General features: G+C 47.8%; 1 long non-coding RNA gene across 1 annotated transcript; it reads right to left on the minus strand.

Annotated features, from left to right (window-relative positions):
* Positions 1 to 8,173: 8,173 nt before the first annotated feature.
* Positions 8,174 to 11,614, minus strand: LOC122202375. Its single transcript, XR_006194622.1, has 3 exons — positions 11,413 to 11,614; positions 8,550 to 8,631; positions 8,174 to 8,214 (listed from the first exon to the last, which is right to left on the minus strand). It is a non-coding gene; the product is annotated as an uncharacterized LOC122202375 (long non-coding RNA).
* Between the last annotated feature and the right edge of the window lie 8,225 nt (positions 11,615 to 19,839).

The raw sequence follows: 19,839 nt of genomic DNA on the forward strand, positions 1-19,839 counted from the left end.
TTCCACAGCTCAGAGTCAAAGGGTGGTGCAAGACTTAGGAAAAAGAGCCTTCTCCCTCATCAGGGAATCCACCTTCAATTTCTATGGCTCGATCTTACTCCCAACAACCCACTCACTCTTTTGGCCCCCATCCTTCCAGTGTCGCCATATGATAATCTGGTTAGAGCAGCAGTAGGTATTGACCGTACTGGTACTAGATAAACGCTATTCCCATGCGTTTATGCCATGAGCTATGGATAGACTGTGATTACTTCCCATTTCATGCACAAGTTTTTCATTTTTTTCCCGGAGGGAATAATTATCCACCCCGCCCCCTCATTTGCTTCATTTTCTTTGTACTCAATGCCAAACTCTATCAGTTGTTGAAATCTCCCCTCACTAAATTCAGATGATAGTCTACCAGTTTAATTTCTGTGTTTTTTTTTCTTTAAAGTTTGCTTTTATTTTGAGAAAGATACCTAGAGCAAGCAGGGGAGGGGCAGAGAGAGGGGGAGGGAGAGAATCCCAAGCAGGCCCCTCACTGTCAGTGCAGAGCCCCATGTGGGCTCAAACTCACAAACCGTGAGATCATGACTTGAGCCAAAATGAAGAGTCGGACGCTTAACTGACTGAGCCATCCAGGCGCACCACCCCCCACCCAGTTTAATTTCCTTAATGAAATCTCTCCTGGAGTTTTCTGACCTAACCTGAGTTGGGCTGTTTGCCCTCTAGGCCTGTTACACTGCTTTCCTCCTGTAGTCAGGCTGCCTGCAGAAGTATCCTCTGGGATTCTCTCTACACTTCTCTCCTGGGTCAGATTCCTAGTTTCCTTGGTCTGTCTCTCTTTTTTTTTTTTTTTAAAGCAACCTCTAGGCCCAATGTGGGGCTTGAACTCACAACCTCAAGATCAAGAGTTGCATGCTTTGCTGACTAAGCCAGCTGGGCTCCCCTCAGTTGTCTTTTTCTTGGTTTATTGCCTTATTCTGGTGAAACATATCCTCCAGCAGCATTTCTAACTAAGTACATGAGAACAATTTTTTTTTAATTTATTTATTCTGAGAGAGGGAAAAGAAGGAGAGAGAGCACAAGCAGGGAGGGGGAGAGAGAGAGGGAGAGGATCCCAAGCAGGCTTTGCCCTGTCAGGAAAGAAAAAAAAAACTTTTTTGATCTTTAAAATTTTGTTTTCAAGTTTATTTATTTATTTTGAGACAGAGAAAGGGAGAGAGTATGAACTGGGGAGAGGCAGAGAGAGAGAGAGAGAGAGTCTCAAGCAGGCTCTACAAGGTCAGTGCGGGGCTTGAACTCACGAATCATGAGATCATGACCTGAGCCGAAACCAAGAGTCAGATGCTTAACGGACTGAGCCACGCAGGAGCCCCAGAAGCTTTTTTGACCTTAAATGACTGAAAATGCCTTTTTCTACTTTCAAATTTGATTGATAACTTGGTTGGGTATGAAATTTTAAGTTGGGGATAACTTACCTTCAGGATTTTGAGAACATTCCTTATGTGTCTTCTGACTTGTGGTGCTTCTTTTGAGACATTCAAGTCATTCTTCTTTCTTTTTTTTAAAACAAAACTTAATGTTTATTTATTTTTGAGCGAGGGAGAGAAACAGAGTGTGAGAGGAGGGGCAGGGAGAGAAGGAGACAAAGAATCCGAAGCAGGCTCCAGGTTCTGAGTAGTCAGTACAGAACCTGATGTGGGGCTCAAACTCAAGAACCATGAGATCATGACCCGAGCTGAAGTCAGACACTTAACAGACTGAGTCACTCAGGTTCCCCAAGCCATTCTTAAATCTGACCGGTTCCTCTATCCCTTTGGAAATTTGTAGAACCTTCTTTTTGTCTTCTGTGTTCTGGATTATGATGATTTTTCTTGATGTGGTTCTGTTTTCATCCATTGTGTCAGGTGTTTGGTAGGTCCTTTTATTTTTCACTTATTTATTATTTATTTTTATTTTTTAAAGATTTTATTTGGGGGGCACTTCAGTGGCTAAGTCGGTTGAGCCTCTAACGTCAACTCTTCAGCTCAGTTCATGATCCCAGGGTTGTGGGATTTAGCCCCATACCCAGTTCCACACTGAGTATGAAATCTGCTTAAGATTCTCTCTCTCTCTCTCTCTCTCTCTCTCTCCCTCTGTCACTCTCTCCAGCTTGTGCTCTAAAAACACAAACAAACAAAACAAAACTTATTTTAAGTAACACCCAACGTGGGACTTGAATCCAACAACCCCAAGATCGAGAGTCACATGTTCTACTGACTGAGCTGGCCGGATGCTCCTTTGTGGGCCCCCCCACCTTTTTCTTAAATGTTTATTTTTGACAGAGATAGAGAGTGGGGGAGGGGCTGAGAGAGGGGACCGAGGGTCTGAAGGAGGCTCTGAGCTGTCAGCAGATAGCCGGATGCACAGCTCACACTCATGAACTGTGAGATCATGAGCTGGACCAAAGTTGGGTGTTTAACCTACTGAGGCACCCAGGCATCCCTGTATGTCCTTCAATTTGGGGAAAATTCTTTCAAGTATTTTTTTTTAGTGTTTATTTTTGAGAGAGAGAGCATGAGCAGGTGAGGGCAGAGAGAGAGGGAGACAGAAGATCCAAAGCGGCCTCTGCACTGTCAGCAGTGAGCCTGATGCAGGGCTCAAACTCACGAGCTGTGAGATCATGACCTGAGCCAAAGTGTCAGCGTGCTTAATCCCACACTTTAGGTACAGAACCCCATGCCTGGTTTAGCCCAATATCTCCTAATCTGAGACCCTCTGGTTTACTTTCTCCTGAAAATAAACTTTTAGTGTTACATAGTAGTTTAGATGGTAGAATAGGAGTGGGTATTTGGGGCGTCTGGTCTCTTCTTAAATTCTCAAACAATTCTCTTGTTCTTAGCTCGAACCTCACTGCTAATTCTGGCGCCACTGATTCCTGAGCCTTTTGGAGATTCCACATAGTAAACCTAGTTGCCTTTCGCTTCTCCCCCTGCCGATTTAGGATTCGGCCCTCGCGGACCTGCTGAATTCGTTGCCACTCATTAGTTTTCCAGCTTCCAAAATTGAGTTGTGTTGCCGGCTCCAGGCTCCATTCTCATTCCTAATGCCTGGCCCTTTCTACACGTTCATGGTCCTTGTAGGGTCTCAGCCGAAAGACCGCTTAGGTCTTTGCCAAGGTCTGTCTACTGTGGCTGGGGCCAGACTCCAGCTGTCCCGGTGCTGGACAGCTAGAAATCTCCACTCAGCTGTCCAGCTGCAGAGGCCTGATTCTCTGCTCTGTTCACGAGTCTGGCGCTCTGGGTGGGTTGGTTTAGGGGTCAGCCAAGCTTCAAGGGGGATTCTGAAATAATCAACTCTACTGATTTAAAATACAAGATATTGATTTACTTACAAGAACATTCGCTCATTTAAGAGTACAATCTTGACAAATGTAAACAGCTGTATGACCTTCATCACAACCAAAATATAGAATATTCCCATCACCTCAGAAAGCTTCCTACGCCCCCAAGGGGGATTGTAATGTAAATTTTGGGGGGAGAGTCTCCTTTTCTGTATCTCCTCACCATACCCCTTGCCTTGGCAGCCTTGCACGCTGATCTGCTTTTCCCACCAAGCGAGACGGCCATTGTCTCCTTGGACACTATTTTCCACAGTTTAGAAAATGTCCTCAGGGCGCCTGGGTGGCTCAGTCTGTTAAGCATCCAACTTTGGCTCAGGTCAGGATCTCTTGGTCTGTGAGTTCGAGCCCCACGTTGGGCTCTGTGCTGACCACTCAGAGCCTGGAGCCTGCTTTGGATTCTGTGTCTCCCTCTCTTTCTGACCCTCCCCTGTTCATGCTCTGTCTCTCTCTGTCTCAAAAATAAATAAACGTTAAAAAAAAAATTAAAAAAAAAAAGAGTTGAATGCTCAACCAGACTGAGGCACCCAGGTGCCCCCAAATATCTTTTTAAATATTATTTTAATGTTTTTTTTTTAATACAGAGCACAAGAAGGGGAGGAGTAGAGAGAGGGGGAGACAGAGGATATGAAGTAGACTCTGTGCTGGTTGAGGCTTGAACTCACAAACCACAAGATCACAACCCAGCCAAAGTCAGATGCTCAACTGACTGAGCCACCCAGGTGCCCCCCAAATATTTATTTTATTTTATTATTTAAAAAAATTTTTTTCAACGTTTATTTATTTTTGAGAGAAAGAGTGTGAGTGTGAGTGGGAAAGGGGCAGAGAGAGAGAGGGAGACACAGAATCCAAAGCAGGCTCCAGGCTCTGAGCACAGAGCCTGACGTGGGGCTCGAACTCACGAGCAGGGAGATCATGACCTGAGCTGAAGTTAGGCACTCAACTGACTGAGCCACCCGGGCGCCACCCCCCTGGCAAAAATATTTTTTTAAATACACATTCTATACGTTTTTTCCTGGCTAAATAAGAGAACATGAAGAAAACACCCCGGCAAAAGCTTCCTTACATCAATCAGGTGGGGAGTGGTTGTGTTTGGAGCCTTCCCGGACCTTGAAGAGCATTCAGAGATCCTGATAGAGCAGATCTAGCCAGAGGCTCTGGGGTCACACTCTGCTACGTGCTCTCTGGGTGGCCTCTGGCCACTCCTGGGGAGGCAGGTGTTGTGACTGGTCAACCACGTAGAAAGCCTGGTGACTTTAGAGTCAGATGGAACTGGGTTTGTTTTCTGGTTCCAACATTTATGCCTGCCCTGGAAGAGTGAAAGAACCACTCTGGGCCTCAGGTTTTTCACTTACAAAACAGGGACAAGCATACCTGTTACAGGATCATTTGAAGAGTTAATGACAACATTTGATATGTTCACCGGGGTTCTTGCTGCATAACCCTATCAGCAAAACCCGATAAACAGCGGCTGTTGATTGCTACTCTTATGGACACAAAGATGGTTTATACTCTCTTAAGTACTTGGTGTTTCTCATCTTCTGGATGGCCCAGCATCTAAATCTCTCCTTCCTCCATCAAGTGAAGGCATTTCCTTGTCTCCTGTTCCCCAGAACAGGAATGACAGACCCTTACTACCCCTGCCCTTGGTCCCTGGTGGCCAGTGTGGTCAACCGGTTGCCCTGCAAGGGGAGAATGGAGAGTCTTAGCAGTAGGGCCAAGGCGGCACCAGGCCCCCCAGCAAGGCGCCCGGGCCCTCACCAGACCACGCAGGGGTGCGGCCCCGTCGGTTCTCTGCTGCTGTTTGCCCTTGCCTTTTGCTTATCTCCTCATCGTGAATCCCTGCACTGCCTTCCCAGCCTTTGTGACGACTCTGTGCGCTGCCTGATACGTTTCCAAAAACAAACAGAACAAAACTTTTCCACATCATGAGCTGGATTTGGTTTCTATCTCTTGTCACTAGGAATTCTGACTGAGACACCGGACGTCCAAGACTAGCGACTTCTCAAAAGCAAGGGCAATGACCTTTGAGGTGCCAGGGGGACCAGGAAGCACTTGTGTTTCTGGTTGTTCTAGGAGCATTGACAGCAGGCCACTCGTGAAAGATGAAAACCACTAGTCAACAACAAGTTGAACCTCAGGAGAAAACAAACAAGTGCAAATTAGAGAGAGAGCATTTTCTCCTGTCACATTAGCATGAATCTATGTGCGTGCGATTAACTTAAAACAGCTCATACTGGGGCGCCTGGGTGGCGCAGTCGGTTAAGCGTCCGACTTCAGCCAGGTCACGATCTCACGGTCCGTGAGTTCGAGCCCCGCGTCGGGCTCTGGGCTGATGGCTCAGAGCCTGGAGCCTGTTTCCGATTCTTTGTCTCCCTCTCTCTCTGTCCCTCCCCCATTCATGCTCTGTCTCTCTCTGTCCCAAAAATAAAAAAAAAAAAAAAAAAAAAAAAAAAACAGCTCATACTAATACAACACTGTAGGTTAACTATATTGGGATACAAATAAAAAGGAAAGAAAATAAAAAATAAAATAGCTGGTGTGAGCAGGAAACCTCGCGTTCCAGGCACCTCACGGACAGAGAGCTTGGCCTCCGCGGGCTCTGAGGGGTCCAAACAAATGTTACCACCTGCCTAGTGGAGAAGTACTTTATTTACTTACTTACTTACTTACTTATTTATTTTTCCCTTCTTCGGTTTAAAATTATTTTAATAATTTATTGTCATGTTAGCTAACATACAGTGCATACAGTGTGGTCTTGGCTTTGGGAGTAGATTCCCATGGTTCATTGTATATATAACACCCAGTGCTCATCCCAAAAAGTGCCCTCCTCAATGCCCATCACCCATTTTTCCTGCCCCCAACCCCCCACCTCCCCATCAACCTTCAGTTTGTTCTCTGTATTTAAGAGTCTCTCATGGTTTGCCTCCCTCCCTCTCTGTTGGTAACTTATTTTTCCTTCCCTTCCTCTATGGTCGAGAAGCATTTTAAAGATCGCTTCCCACTGCCCTGAGCAGTTTTCCTAAAGGACGAGGGTCATTACTCTCCTGTGTATGGCTTTGTTAGCAAATGACTTGGCTGTGCCTTTAAAACGAAATTGTGGTAAAATACACATTACATAAAATCTATCACTTAAACTATTTTTAAGTGTATACTTCAGTGGCATTCAGTACATCCACGTTGTTGTGTGGCCATCAACACCATCCATCTCCCGAACTTTTTCATCCTGGAAAAACTGAAACTCAGTGTCCATTAAACAACAATTCCACATTTCCCCCTCCCTTCAACCCCTGGCAACCACCGTTCTATTTCTGTGTCTGTGGATTTGACTCTTCTAGGCACCTAATATAAGTAGAATTATACAGGATCTGTCTTTTGGTGACGGACTTATTTCACTTGGTGTAATGTCCTCAAGGCTCATCTAGGTTGCAGCGTGCGTCAGAATTTCCTTCCTTTTTAAGGCTGAATAATATTCCATTGTGTTCATAGTGCACATTTTGTTTATTCATCTGTCAACAGGCACTTGGGTTGCTTCCACATTTTGGCTCTTGTGAATAATGCTGCTATGAATGTGGGTGTGCAAATATGTGTTCATTTGTAGACTGGGCGTCAGCTCAGTTCATTTTCCTTTGAGATTTAAATGACATCGGCTAGGGGCGCCTGGGGGCTCAGTCGGTTAAGCGTCCGACTTCGGCTCAGGTCATGATCTCACAGTTGGTGAGTTCGAGCCCTGCATCGGGCTCTGTGCTGACAGCTTGGAGCCTGGAATCTGCTTCAGATTCTGTGTCTCCCTCTCTCTCTGCCCCTCCCCTGCTCACACTCTGTTTCTCTCTCTCTCAAAAATAAATAAAAACATTAAAAAAAAAATTTAAGAATGGAACCCTTCCTTGATACTGTCACGGTATCTAGGAACCCTGTCCCGCCTTCTGGGACCATGATGACACTATTTCTGGCGTGCTAGGTGCTGTTCTACGTACTCCACAACTCTTAACCCTATCAGTCCTGGTAGTAGCACCATATGGTGGCTGAGGGCCACTGCTGACCCACAGGGGCCTTTTTATGTATTAGGAACCTATGCCCTTTTTTCCTGGCACATCCATAGCTTGAAAAGCAGAGCAGGAGCTGGACTGGAGTGCCCACTCGGGCCCTTGGCACAGCCTTCTTTTGTAAGCCACAATGGATTATAAACACAACACTGGTCTGTGAGGATCCTGAGCCCGGCCTAGCTGGTAACCTGGGTTTGTGGAGGAGTACAGGGAGACACAGAGGTGGAGGACTTTGTCTGAGGTCACGGGGGGCCAAGGCAGACTTAGAGCAGAACGAGGCCTGCTTTAAAACATAGACCTCATTTTTGGGGCGCCTGGGTGGCTCAGTCGGTTAAGCAGCTGACTTCGGCTCAGGTCATGATCTCGCCGTCCGTGGGTTCAAGCCCCGCGTCGGGCTCTGTGCTGACAGCTCAGAGCCTGGAGCCTGTTTCAGATTCTGTGTCTCCCTCTTTCTCTGACCCTCCCCTGTTCATGCTCTTTCTCTCTCTATCTCAAAAATAAATAAATGTTAAAAAAAAAATTTAAAAAAAAACCCAACAAAACATAGACCTCATTTTTATTTAGGTATGGTGAGGCCAACAGATCGGGGGATAATTGTCCTAGGAAAGGTAGTGTGTGCCCAGCATGGTGACTGTAGCTAACAATATTGTACTGTATGTCTGACAATTGCTAAGAGAGTAGATTTTAAAAGTTTTCATCACAAGTAGAAAAAAAGTTTTATAATTATGCATGGTGACAGATGTTAGCTAGACTTACTGTGGTGATCATTTTCCATGTACACAAATATTGAATCATTATGTTGTGCACCTGAAACGAATATAATGGCATATGTCAATTATTCCTCAGTAAAAAAAAAGAGAGTATGTTACTCACAGTTCCCAAGAGGAGGGGATGTGCCATACAGGGGCACACTGGGAAGCACCAGAAGGCAGGTGGGGAAGGGGAAACATGGCTGAGACCCTTTGTTGTGGTTTCTGCAGGAAGGATGGGCAAGGTGGGGTAAGCACATTCAAGACTGTCTAGTTTGAATAGTGTCAGTGGCTCTGGGGCATAGGGCTGTCCCTTGTTGTCTGGTACCTGGCCCTGGGGTGATTAGGGCAGGGGAATAGTGGCTGAGTGTAATAACAAGGCTATTGGGGTACCTGGCGGGCTCAGTCGATGGGAGTATGTGACTCTTGATCTCAGGGTTGCAAGTTCAAGCCCCATGTTGGGTGTAGAGATTACCTAAAAAAAAAAACACAAAAAACTTATATGTATTAAAAAAAAAAAAAAAGGTGATTGGGATATGGGCTCTAAATCAGTTGGTTTGCATATTAAAAGTGCACTCCCAGGACAATCCTTTATCTCCAGGAATTGGCTAGTCCTGGAAGGGGTAGTCTCTCCAGGGTCAGCAAGGCCCCAGTATATCAAAGCATCAGAATAAAAAGACAGGCTTCCTACAAGGCCAGTGGCTAGGTTCTTAATCACTTTGCCATCCCTCCTTAATACTTTCTCTGGTCAGTGTCTTTCAAACTTTTACTTTTCTTTTCTTTTCTTTTGACAGTGGACCCTTTTCTCTAAATGAAATCTTGAGGTTGCCCCATTTGTTAAAGAATGATGGTCTGGCTGAGGGCCGTGGGGAGGAGGGCACGATCTGAAGCCCCCAGCACACGGCACCCACTCATTTCAGAAACAGCCCGAGAAGCCCTACTGGCCCTCCTAAAGAGAATGGGTGCGAGGAGGCTGGCCGGTCGCCGGGACCCCAAAGCAGCCACTAGTGGTTGTGTGACCTTGGGTTAGTACTTTCCCTCTCACTCTCTTGTTTAAACAGCTTTATTGAGATATTATCCACGTAGCATACAACGTACCCACTCAAAGTATACAATTTAGTGACTTTTAGAATATTCAGAGTCATGCACCTATCACCACAGTCAATTTGAGAACATTTTCACCACCCCGGAAGAAACCCCACACCCATTAGCAGTCACCACCCAATCTTCCCCGCCACCACCCCCCCCCACCGCCCCCTGCCCCGAGCAGGTGCTAACTTACTTTCTGTCTTTACAGATACCCCTGTTTCATGTAAGTGCCATCATATATATGGTATGTGGTTCTGTGTGGTGCTTTGTGAGTGGCTTCTTTCCCTTAGCATGACCTTCTCAAGGATCACCTGCATTGTAGCATAGGTCAATACTTTGATCCCTTTTACGGCCAAATAACATTCCATTTGTGGATGTGCCACATTTTGTTTATCCACTCATCCACTGACAGACATTTGGGTCCTTTCCACTTTTTGACTATTTTGTAGAATGGCGCCGTGAACATTCCTGTCCCTGTTTTTGCATTAACCCATGTTTTGAACCCTCTTGGGGATACACCTAGGTGCAGAATTGCTGAGCCATATGATACCTATGTTTAACCCTTTGAGCAACTGCCAGACTGTTTTCTAGAATTTTTTTCATGGACTGAATGTTTGCGTCCATCCCCCCACTAAATTAATGGTTGAAGCCATAACCCCCAATGTGATGCTATTAGGAGGTGAGGCTTTGGGGAGGTAATTACATTTAGATGAGGTCATGAGAGTGGAGCTCCATGATGGGATTCGAGTCCTTATAGGAAGAAAAGAGACACCCGAGCTTCTCCCTCCACCATGTGAGGATACCTCAAGCAGGTAGCTGTCTGTACATGGGCCCTCATGAAGAACTGAATATAGTGGCACTTTGATCTTGGACTTCTCAGTGTCCAGAACTGTGAGAAAGAGGTGTGTGTTGTTTATTTTGTTATTATTATTATTATTTTTAATTTTTTTTAACATTTATTTATTTTTGAGACAGAGAGAGACAGAGCATGAACAGGGGAGGGGCAGAGAGAGAGGGAGACACAGAATCTGAAACAGGCTCCAGGCTCTGAGCGGTCAGCACAGAGCCTGATGCGGGGCTCGAACCCACGGACCGTGAGATCATGACCTGAGCCAAAGTCGGACGCCCAACCGACTGAGCCACCCAGGTGCCCCTTGTTATTATTATTTTTAAATGTTTATTTGTTTTTGAGAGAGAGAGTGCGAAGCAGGCTCCAGGCTCCTGGCTGTCAGCACAGGGCCCGACTCAGGGCTCAAACTCACAAGCCATGAGATCATGACCTGAGCCGAAGTCGGACACTTAACTGACCGAGCCACCCAGGTGCCGCATAAGTGTCTGTTATTTAAACTACCCAGCCAATGGGATTTTGTTGTAGCAGCCTGAGCTGAGACACAGCTGAACCATTTGATAGCTGTGTATGTAGGTTCCAATCTCCCCACTAGTAGTGTATGAAGGTTCTAATTTCTCAACATCTTTCCAGACACTTGTCTTGGTTCATCTTTTTTTTTTTTTTGTTTTGTTTTGTTTCCATGATAACCACCCTAATGGGTGCGTGGAGATAGGTCATGGTTTGGGTTTGCATTTGCCTGGTGGGTCACCTTCCCTCTCTTGGGCCACACCCTCCTCCTCTGCTAAGAGGGAATATAGAGCTTCTTCAAAGGTCCCTCTGGCTTGGCTCTCTGAGTGAAGTGTTTCCTTTGGAACCCTGCAGATGCACTGCTGTGGATGGGGACTGGAGAGTGGCTGAGGGAAAGGGGGAGGAAGAGAAGGGCTGTGGTGATCATTCTCAGAAACCCTTCCAAAGAGCCCCCAGTCACAGGATGTCAGCACTATAGCAGGACTTTAGCTTTCACCCAGTCCCCACCGCCCAGCTGTTGCAGGGGAAGACACTGAGGTCCAGGGGTGTGACAGTCACCTAACAGTGCTCAGCGGGCCAGAGGGAGATCAGAGAACTCAGACGTGCTGGGGGTGCTGGAGAGCCCTGGGTTTAATTCCCACCGATCTGTGTGATGGTGGGCCGCTTTCTGAACCCCAGTTTGCCCATCTGTGTAGTGGGATCGATACCTAACCTTATGGAGTTGTTTTGAGGGTATAAATATTGAATGTAGTAAATGCTCTGTAAATAACTTATTTAATTTTAGTTTTGGAATATTTAATATTTACATACCTGACAAAACAAAGTCCGACAGTACACAAAGGAGCACACATGACGAATAAGTCTCTCTCCCTCACCCCCTTCTTTGGGGCCACCAAAGTTTCTAGTTTCCCGACTTTCCCGTCAGATGGATTCTGTGCATACGGTAGTTCTTTATCACACGGGACCCTAGACTTGGTGGAGATCATTAACTTGCCCGCCTTCCCAGGCTGGTCTTTCCCACCCTGCCCTTTCACCCCCTCCTCCTGCCAGTACACAGAAGCGTGGGGCTCCCTCATGTGCCCAGCTCCCCCTTCTCAAGCCCCATCCACCTGGTAATGATTTCCTAGAGAGTCTCCCAGGGGTCTCCATGGGGACGTTTCCTGCTCCAATCTCCATGGCAACTCTTCAGGTTGCCATGGTGACACTTAAGTGATTATTTGGAGACCCTTAAATAAATCACCCATGGTGGTATATGCTGGAAGTGTTTGGCTCCGACTCTTCTGTTTGGGGCCAGGGTTGGGGCCCAGGCCCGCAGACAGGAATGGGAGGCGGGGAGGTGCTCATCAGCCACTTGCCCCGGTTGCAGCGCGCTGCGAGGGGCCTGCCCTGGGCAAAGGTGCAATTGAGCCTTTGGTGGGGGGAAAGTGGGAGACGACAGTCCTTGGACAGAGACCCTGCAGCGAGGACACCCTTAACGGGCCTGTGGGCTCGGGGCAGCTTCGAGGAAGCTGCAAAGTGAGCAGAGATAGAAATCCAGGCTGCTGGGCTCCAAGGGCCTCACTCCTTGATGCTGAATACTAAGAGGGAATTCAAGACTGAATCCACTTCATTTATTCCACCCACTACGTGCCAGGCACCGTGCTAAGCCTGGAGGGCACAGCGGGGCGATTAAAACAAAAGGAACTACCCATCCTCGTGGAGCCTGCATTCCACTGGGGGGAGACACAATTAGCAAAATAATTAAAATATGCAGGCCAGACGGTGGTTTGTGGACTGGGAAACTGGGAGGGAGGGAAAGCAGGTAAGGCGGCCAACCCAGGCAGGGTGGGTCTTGGCTCGCTCAGACCAGGACCATTTCTGCCGGACCCGTGGAGTTCTTGGCACCTCTGTGAATTCACACGGAGCCTGAGCGCTGTCTTACTGAAGGCTGAATACATCGCTTGCCTTGAGCCCCTGGGAGACTGGTGTAGTCTAGCCGGGAGTCTGGTCAAGTTTACTTCTCATGCCAGCCTCGGGTGGTTACGATATGCTCCCCGACCTGTATGGGGTGAATTGGTCAGGCCTGTTGTTTGGTGGTGAAGTGACTGCAGGGGACAGGGGCACGATTCTCCTCACCCCTGGCTTCCCTTGGAGGCAATCCCTCCTCCAGGAAAGGAGTATGGAAGTACAGGCCCCAGGCGCACTGTGAACACGGAGTGAACTCTGTGCCAAAAAGCTTCTGACGGAGGCTGTGGGACTCGGTCTTTCTCCGCCAGGCTCCCTCTGCCTTTTCAGAGTGTGGATCATCCACCTTCTAATAGGACGTGGGTTTGGGGCCAGGTGAAGAGGCCACAGAAAATGACTTCTGGACACTTCCAAACCCCAAGAGATAGACGTTCACCAGAAAGTTCCTTGGACAGTGAGTGGGGGGAGCCGAGGGCCCAGCCTCAGAAGGCACAGAAGTCGGTGGAAACTCCCTGGGCCTGGGCTCAGCTCAGATACCGGTTAGAAGTTTCTGGAGAGGATGTCACTGGCTTCCTGCTGGTGGCCCTTGGCCCTTGAACGGGCCAGGCTCCCCTTCCCCAGGGCCTCCCTGTGGACCAGTCCCTCTTCCGGAGCCGTCGCCCTTGCTCTTCTCATCCTTCAGGTGGCCCCTGCTCTGAGGCCCGCTCAGACCACCGGCTCTACATTCTTCTTCATTACTATAGCTCTTCCCTGGCTCAGCACAGCACGTAATTGTGTACCATTTACGGTCTCTCCTCTTCCACTAACCCATGCTTTCCAGTCTTAATACGATAGCCACCAGCCACATGTGGCTATTGCACACATGGAACTTGGGATATGCTGTTAAGTATAAAACATGCAGTGGATTATGGGGCACCTGGGTGGCTCAGTCGGTTAAGTGTCCGATTCCCCCTCCGGTCATGATCTCACAGTTCGTGGGTTCGAGCCCCACATCAGGCTCTGTGCTGATAGCTCGGAGCCTGGAGCCTGCTTCGGATCCTCTGTCTCCCTCTTCCTCTGCCCCTCCCCTGCTCTCTCTCTCAAAAATAAATAAACATTAAAAAAAAATACACTGGATTTTGAAAATTTAGCATAAAGAGTGTAAAATATCTCATAATTTTTAAATTGATTACATAAATAAAAATATTTATTTTGGACGTGTTGAGTTAAATAAAATATATCGTTGACATTAAGCTTACCATTTAAAAAAAATGTATGGATGCTAGAAAATTTAAAGTTACATTTATTTCTGCTGGAGAGTGCTGTGACTGGATTAAGTCAACAAGGTAAGGGGCCACGGAAATTTTGCCCACACTCTCCACCCAGCACCTGGTAGCAGGCGAGCAATCATCAGGGCTACTGAATGAATGTTTGAGTTATATTCTCCAAGAGCCCAGAAACACTTTGAACAGCCTGCTAAGGGAATGTGATCTAATTTCAATATCAGTTTATTAAAAAACAAAACAAAAAAACCAAGCCAAAAAGCCAAAACAAAAACTGTCAGGTGTAAAATTTGCCAGAAGGGGAAAAGAACAGGGGGAATGAAGGGGTCAGGGTCTCGGTCCGTTTCTTCTGAAGAGGAAGAGGTTCCTTGGTCCCACCTGCCCCAGCAACATTCTGTTCTGAGGGGTTCAGGGGGGACTTGTGGACCTTTGTCAATCAAAACAACGAATTAACAACAACAAAACCCCGAAGGTCCTGATACACCAGAAGCAGAGACACGATTGTTTCCCACTTCCTGTTCCTCCGGTTATCTTTGCTAGGCACACGGCTACCCAGAACCCAAGCGGCATTTGCCAGCTTCCCTTGGAGCTAGGTTCGGTTAGTTCTGGCGGAAGGGATGGAAACAGAAACGTCATGCAGCTTTTGGGAACTTTCCTTAAAGGAAGTGCTATGCCTCTCTTTCCCCTTGTCTTCTGGCTAGAATGCCAGGAAATGGAGGGGCCGCCTTGGATCATGAAGGATGAGTTCAGGGCCATAAACCAGAGCTGGTACAAGGGGAGAAGCAGGGCCCGGGTCTGACAGCTTCGTGGAAGTGCCGTTTCAGCCCTGCAATGCCCACTACGGTCTTCTTATGTCAGAAGAGAAAATCGTGGTTTTCTTTCTTAAAGGTTTATTTTTGAGAGAAAGAGCGTAAGCACGGGGTAGGGGTGCAGAGAGAGAGGGGAACAGAAGATCCAAAGAAGGTTCCTTGCTGACCGCGCAGAGCCCGATGCGGGGCTGGAACTCATGGGCTGTGAGACCACGACCTGAGCCAAAGTTGGATGCTCAACCGAGCCCCCCAGGCATCCTGAAAATCTTGGAGATTTAAGGCCGTGTCAACTGAAGACATCTTTGTCACCTTATCCCAGTGACCGTGTCCACCCTGCATATCTGGTGTGTACTTGCTGTTTGAGTAACTGGGAGCCACCACTCCGCTACTTTCAAAACACCTGAGCACTTTCCAACACGACTTCGTTACCATCAGATATTGATTTAAAAAAATGGCAATACCTTCAGAAAGCACGAAATTAGAAAAGCCCAACGGAACAGTGTGAAAAATACCTCCATCCTCCGTCATTGCTTCCATTGCCAGAGGCAACTGTTACTACCGGTTTCTTAACATATTCTTTGCGGAAGGCTTTTAAATGGTAACCTCTCATTTTGTAATGTTTTTTTACTTTATTTTCGAGAAAGAGAGAGCGAGCAGGGAAGGGGCAGAGAGAGGGAGATAGAGGATTAGAAGCTGTCAGTGCAGAGCCCAATGCAGGGCTTGAACTCACGAACCATGAGATCATGACCTGAGCTGAAGTCAGATATGTAAGCAACTGAGCCACCCAGGCGCCCCAGTCACCTCCCTTTTAAAGAGAAAAACGTTGCACCTCCTGTGACACCCTATTGTTTAATAAACCCATATAAATAAATGTATCAATATCCACCTCTATAAAGACTCTGAGTTATTTTGGTCTTACTGCCCACAACTCTTAAAATGAGGTCACATTTACTTTATGGCCTAAAGTAAAACGTTCAAGCCCCCAGTCATATGACTGCCTAATGTCAGTCCCCTTCCCTAGCCTTCTCCCTGGTATGATATACTTCCTGGATCTACTGATCAAGCGGACTGTGGGGCAGAAGTTATGACTAGGGAGGCTGGATCCTCAAGGCCACAAAGGGCAGCTCCATCTGGGTGAATTAAAAGGATCAGAGTTTGGGTTTTATTTATTTTTTTAAAGTTCATCGGGGTGCCTGGGTGGCTCAGTTGGTTAAGCATCCAACTTCGGCTCAGGTCATGATCTCACTGTTTGTGAGTTCAAGCCTCACATCGGGCTCTGTGCTGACAGCTCAGAGCCTGGAGCCTGCTTCAGATTCTGTGTCTCCCTCCTCCCCTGCTCACACGCTTTCTCTCAGAAATAGACAAACGTTTAAAAAAATTTTTTATTTTGAGGGGGAGAGAGAGTGCAAGCAGGGGAGAGACAGAGGGAGAGAGGGAATCTCAAGCAGGCTCCACACTGACAGTGCAGGGCTCAAACTCACGAACCATGAGATCATGACCTGAGCTGAAACCAAAAGTTGGAAGCTTATTTGACTGAGCCATCCAGGTGCCCCATATATATATATTTTTTTAACTAAAAAAAAAAAATGTTTTAAGGATATATTTTATTTTTAGAGAGACAGAGTGAGGGGAGGAGGGGCAGAGGGAGAGAGAATCTCAAGCAGGCTCCACACTCAGTGTGGAGCCCATCGTGGGGCTCAATCCCACAACCCTGGGATCACGATCCGAGCTGAAATCGAGTCACTCTACTGACTGAGCTGCCAAGGCACCCTGAGAGTTTGAGTTTTAGTTCTGAATTCTCAGACCATGTTTTTCATAAAAAATACTGATAGTCACCATAACTGTGAACATACTTAATGAGTGTGTCCTTTGTGCCCCCGCTATATGTGGATCTTACATGCATAATCACACTGAAATTTCACAATGATCCCATGAGTTGGGTACCACTAAATAGCACTCCTATCGTATACAATGAGGCAGAGAGGTTAAATCATGAGTTCAAGGGCACCAGGAAGAAAGGGGAAATTGGGATTTGAATTCTGATAGTCTGTTCATGGAACCCAGGCTCTTAACTGCAAGCTGGTTGACCAGATGGTAAGTCCCATGCATGCAGGGATTTTCTCTGAGGCGGGCACACCACCTGGCACAGAGCGGAAGCTGAACAAATCTTCCTGGACTTAAATGTCCACTTAGTAACACTGTACATGGAAGGTGGGGTAAGTATGGGAGCGTCCTCTCCCAGGGGCCACAGGACACCCAGTGAGTGTCCTCCACTCCGTGCCCACCTTCTAGAATCCAAGTCCTAGGGACAGAGGCCAAATCAGCAGGGAAAGACCCTGTAGGGGGGCTGGAACCAGGGGTCTGTGCTGGCCGAGGGAACTTTCTCTTTTTCCCAGTGAGCCTGAGTGGTGGGCCTCCCACTGGATCCTCAACTGTGCAGCTGTGACCCTAGATGGTGCTGGACTTCTGCAGGCTTGATCCACAACCTCTTTGCCCTCTTCTGCTGAAGAATGAGTTTTAGGTGCATCGGCATCTGATTTGCCTGTTTCGTTTACTGCTTTAGCAGGCCCTAGTACCTAGCGCTTTAGCAGGCCCTTATTAGCTGAATGTATTTAAGAGTAAGTTAAGAAAAACTTGAAAAAAAAAAGAAAAAAACCCAAACAGGCAAGGCACTTGGTCCTGGCTAGGTGGCACTTCTCGAAGTGCACAGGCTTAGGAGATGCTGCATCGTGTCCCGCGGAGTTGGGAGTTGGGAGTTGGGAGTTGGGAGTTAGGCCACATGACAGGGGCGGGGCACAGCACTCCCTGCTGACCTCCAGCACCTGGGAGGTGGGCTTGTGGCAGGGGACATTGATTATTTCAGGAGTGAGAGCCCACAGGTGTCCCAACCCACAGGCCTGAACTGTTACCACTGTATGTATAGCAAGTTTTCCTCTTTTCAGTTCTACTCAAAAAGTAGAGTTCTGCAGAGATGCTGCAAAAATTCAAGAAAAATAATCATACAGTGTCAGGCTCAATCAGACACGAATCAGTGTGAACATGCAGGGATACACCGTGAAACAGAAATGAAGCACCGTGATTTAACTCTGACACACTTTCTGAAAGACTCCAGAATGTCTCTCCCACCCCCACGGTGCTGAACAAGCAGGGGGCTGTAACTGAGCTGACGACAGCCATTTAATCCCCTTGTACAAGAGGTGTAAAAAGGGCAAAGGACTGGACAGGTCACTAGTCAGAAATACGAATTTGTTAATATGGAGGACACAATTTAAATGTGTTTTTCTTGGGGCGCCTGGGTGGCTCAGTCGGTTGAGCGTCCGACTTCGGCTCAGGTCATGATCTCACAGTTTGTGAGTTCGAGCCCTGCGTCGGGCTCTGTGCTGACAGCTCGGAACCTGGACCTGCTTCGGATTCTGTGTCTCCCTCTCTCTCTGCCCCTCCCCTGCTCATGCTCTGTCTCTCAAAAATATATACACATTACAAAAAAAAAAAAAAGTAAATGTGTTTTTCTTATTTCTTCCAAACAGGCACACAGAAAAATCCTAACCTCGTACTGAGCTTGCTCTGGAGGACACTGCCACGTGGATCTGGGGTCCGAGTTCTGTGCTTGCCCACGGCCCAGTGCCAGAGCAGGGCGGGTGACCCCTCGGGGAGAGGTGAACGCCCACTACGGCACCCACGGTGGGGAGCAGGGCGGGGGCTGCCAGGCACCCCAAAGACATGTGGTTTCTTCCCAGGCGCCACGCTGACCCACACCCAGCCCGTGCCCACATGCAGCGCAGTCACACACATCTCCTGAGGGCACCCAGAGCACTGGCTCGAGCGGGACGCGGCTCCCGGCAGGATCGTCTCTACCGCTCACGGCAGCGCGCGTCATCTTTCCTCTGCGTTTGTGCACTCCGGCAGTTCTGCCTCTGGGCAGGCCGGATGCTTCCCTGTCAGGCTGGTTTTCAGGAAGGCGGTGGTGTGGCTCTGAGGTTTCTTTGCAGGTTGTGCGAGAGAAGCGGTGCCCGTGGTGACGTTTCAAGCGACAACCCCGAACAAGCCAGTTGACAGGCTTCACCTGTGTCACGAACCAGGCTAGCTTAGGTCAGAGATACAGGGGTGGGAGGCAGAATCTGAAAAGTTTTCACTTTTCACTTTTTAGGTGAAAGAGTTTTCACCTAAAGAGAAGTTCCTAAGTCAACCTCATGGGTGCAAGGAGACCACAGGGCCAAACTAATTTTAACAGAATTTTAAGCCAGAGAATGGCCAAACGCTCAGGTCAAGAATGCTGAATTCATAATCACTTCAGTACGGGAGAGAAAGCATTCATTCTAACACAGACCCCAGAACGAGTGGTTATATGAAATATACCCTAGCAGCATGAACTCAGAACTGGGGGAACCAGCTACGGAACGTCGAGGAAGCCAAGCATAGTTCTGTGTAATACTACTTGAATTCTGTGTATCTTCTCTACTTTCTCTTTTCTTTGCTTGTTAATGTTTATTTTTGAGAGAGAGAGAGAGAGACAGAGAGAGAGGGGGAAAGCAGGGGAGGGGCAGACAGAGGGGAACAGAGGATCCAAAGCGGGCTCTGCAATGACAGCAGAGAGCCTCAAGCGGGGCTTGAACTCAGAAACCATGGGATCATGACCTGAGCTGAAGTTGGATGCTTAGCCGACTGAGTGGTAAAGAGGTAGATGGGGGGGGGGGGGGGGGGCCTGGCCCCCCTCCCCTACTTTTTCTTTTACCACATCCGCCTCTTCAATCAGCCACACCATCTTCTTACTCAACAATAAACTCTTACGTCTTCAGTTTGGGCTGCTGTTTCTTCCAGCAGCTGGATACAATGAGAGAATGGGCGACATCATTTCGGAAGTAGACCTTCTCAGGTACATGGAGCCAGGAAGTAGGTCAAAGCCCCACTTTTCACTATCATCTCACTTCCAACTAAACAGCCTTGGTTTCCCAAGCCTCTGGTGAGGAGGTAAGAACCACGTCAGTGGGACTCGGCTCTGGACAGGGAGGGAAAGGAGGGCAGACTTCACAGAACATTCTCCAGAGGGAGTAGAGAGCTGCGGCCATCATCACTCTTCTCCGTGACCCTGGCCCAATCTTAAGGAGCAATTCGGTACAAAACACCGCAGTCTCCAGCAGTAAAACCGTCTGCTCTCTGAGACATGCTATGTCCATTTCTTTCCTCTGTTGCACAAAACCCCATCTCAAGCCCTGGAAAACCCA

This window comes from Panthera leo, chromosome D2 (genome assembly GCF_018350215.1).
Source record: "Panthera leo isolate Ple1 chromosome D2, P.leo_Ple1_pat1.1, whole genome shotgun sequence".
Classification (NCBI taxonomy): domain Eukaryota; kingdom Metazoa; phylum Chordata; class Mammalia; order Carnivora; family Felidae; genus Panthera; species Panthera leo.